General features: G+C 43.0%; 1 pseudogene; it reads right to left on the bottom strand.

The window, feature by feature from the left end:
• Positions 1–493: 493 nt before the first annotated feature.
• Positions 494–991, bottom strand: LOC138071558 (ARL14 effector protein-like pseudogene; annotated as a pseudogene).
• Between the last annotated feature and the right edge of the window lie 2,074 nt (positions 992–3,065).

Here is a 3,065-nt window from a genome sequence, read left to right as displayed (position 1 = left end):
CTAGTAAATGTTTTTTTTTAAAAAACAAATTTCATTTTAATATTGTTAAAACAGTAACACTAAAAGCATGAGACTATGAATATGCAGTGCAAGTCAATCCAAATAGAATTCTGATTTAGAATTGATAATGTGTAAGATCCTAACGGTAACTATTATAAACATATGTTCTTTGTCAAGATAAGCTCTCAGCTACAGAATTCTAAAAAACCTAAAACTCCATCTCCTAAGGTACCAGCAAAGAGGAAAGGGATTTTTAACCCGAGAGCAGAGTAGGAATTCAGTTGCTGGTTACCAGGGGAGGAATCTGAGTCATCACAGCAGGAAGGTTAGAGAAAGACAGTGCATTACACAGGGTTCTATGGCTTCAGAGAACACTAACTAGTCTAAACTGTATTTGTAAAACTTTTTGTCCCCCAGTCCTAAAATTCACCCAGGAGACAGAGGCTGGTATAACTGCAAAGCAGAGAAAATGCATCAGCCTGGAGGGCTGCTCCTAGTCAGAGAGGTCGAATGGCATCTTGCTGATGACCTCCCCATTCTCATCGACTATGGTGTGGTAGACCCAGCGGCGGTTGCAGCGGCAAGTGGGCCCGCACTTGGTGGAGTTACACTTGGGGCACGGGTAGAAGCAACCCTGGCAGTCTTTATCAAGGCAGTCACACAGGTCAGCCTGATTGAAGGTGAGCCTGCCCTTTTGGTCATACTTGTTGACTTTGCGTTTTACAGGAACAGACTCATTCTTGCTTGCCATTTGCCCTTCCTTCATCAGCTGCCTTAATTTAGGGTTAAAGTTGGCTGCCTGAGGCCCGGAATTTTGAAATGACAACCATTTTAACTGCTGCTCCACCCGTTTCATCTGCTGCTCCACCCGTTTCATCTGCTGCTCCACCCGTTTCATCTGCTTCAGTTCCATCTCACTTGGTTTCTCAGGAGAACTTGGACGTGCAGGTCTCTCTTGCACGGAACTGCTTTTTTCTGCTTGTTCACTCATTTCTGCTCACCTGGGGACACAAACAAAGTCAGCAACCATTTGTGGGAGCTCAGTCAACCATGAGGACGCTGGAGCTGGTAAACGTCATTTCAGAATGGGCCTATCAAGTTTTTACTTCAAACCTGGGTTAAGTGGATAGGAGCAAGTTTATCAACACCAACAAATCTTTGGACAAAAGTGCTTTTATCAGATAGTATTTCCTCCTTTATTTAACCATCTCTTTTTTCTATCAACTGTTTAAATAACCATTCATGTTGGTCTAGACTGGTACTTCTCAAACATTAATGTGCGTATGAATCAGGAAACATCTTGTTAAAAACTAGATGATGATTCAGTTAGGACTGGGGTGGGGCCAGAGAATCTACCTGTCTAATGTATGCCCAGATTATACTGATATTGCTAATGCCAAACCTACTTTGAGTCTCAAGGGCCTAGAGCTAAACCAATAGTGATCAGGGGCAAAAATTGCTTCGCTTTAATAGAAACCCAGTTATTCTTCTTAGGTGAGTGGCCCGAGGATAGAAAAACAACAGTTTTTATGTAAAGAATCTCTTTCTCTCCACAATCCCCCCCACCACCGCCTCCACACAAGGCAAACTCTTGACTTTTCCTCCAGCTAAATTGGTTTGAACAAAGAAAATACTGTTTGAACCACTTCAGATCAATAAACATATTCCTTGTTTCTAATGACTGTAGGAAGTAATGGAAATTGGATGGTCATTTTTAGCAATTGCCTTTTCTCTTTAAAACATCAGCACATCAGTTGTGGTTTATTTATTTCCTTTGAAGCGACCTCCAATTCTTCTCAGGAAACACTCTACTAGCTACTTTAAGGTAATTCATCATATTGAATTAGTGACTGGTTTCGAAAAGGCTTTCTAAGGTCAGTACACTCTCAAGGACTTTCAGTGTCATTTCACCTCTCTCCATGTCTCACTGTCTCTGTGTGTCTGTCTCTTCCCTCACCCCCCATCCCTCTGTTTCTCTCCTAATTGGCCCATGTCCTACAGACTCCACAAAGCTTCCCAAACTACTAATAACTTAAAGTAGAGAGGCAGAGGGTGCCCGTTTCTTTAAGGATGTTCTGCCTAGCTTCAAGAAGCAAACTGGCCAAAAGGAAGAGAGACAGAGGATGGGGCATCAGCTGTGAGAGGATCAGCATACCAGAGAACAATTCCCGTTGCTTCTCACTGGAGAGTTTCAGGCAATTCCAGAGGACTGGCCACACTCTGTTTGATACATACTACCTATTTCACACAAAAGGTTCCCTTTTAGGTCTTCCTTGGCATTTGAACGATGTAGTGTCTACAGAGAGGGAAAAGCAAATGATTCCCCTGAATCTCTCTCTTGAATTGGATTTATTTGCCAGGATCTTGTTGAGTAAATACCCAGGACAGATAATACAGTTTCATAATTTCTATCTAAGTTACTCCAATGTCTTGGCAGGTCTAGAACATTTAGTTTTTTCATTACTCTTATTCTCTGAGTTGTAATTTCATGGTTGACTCCTTACCTTACTTTTTTGGGGGGTGGGGGGAGGGTAGCAGCTACCTTTCTGATACATTACCCTAGGCAGAGGAGCCTCAGGCCTCACCCTGCCAGGGATCAAACACTAGCACTGTCTTCACCACTAACTATCCGACTTTAACTTAAGATGACTTCAGCTGCTTAACCTCAGTTTCCTCATGTGAAAATGGGGATAATAATAGAACCTTCTCTAGGGGTATGCCCTAAATTAGGTGCAGTGAGAACTTCAAAGATGATATAAGACCAGGTTTCTGCCCGCAAAGGTTTGGCAATCTCCACTGGAAGATCAAGTGTCTGCAGCTCACTGCAAGGACAGAGAAAGGTGCTCCAGTTCAGATTCTGAGAACCCTATGGGGGGTGGGGGTGGGGTTCGTAATCATCAAACATCAATAGAGGCATTCCTATTTAGAACTAAGCTTTATATCTTCTTTCTGCACCCCCCACCCAGTTTCGTGAGGTGCTCAGTCACTCAGTTGTGTCCACCTCTTTGCAATCCCATGGACTATAGCCCTCCAGGCTCCTCTGTCCATTTTCCAGGCAAGACTAT

The sequence above is a fragment of the Capricornis sumatraensis genome, chromosome X (assembly GCF_032405125.1).
Source record: "Capricornis sumatraensis isolate serow.1 chromosome X, serow.2, whole genome shotgun sequence".
Taxonomy (NCBI): Eukaryota; Metazoa; Chordata; class Mammalia; order Artiodactyla; family Bovidae; genus Capricornis; species Capricornis sumatraensis.
The sequence above is the reverse complement of the archived record's forward strand: the minus strand, read 5'-3'. Positions and strand labels throughout refer to the sequence as shown.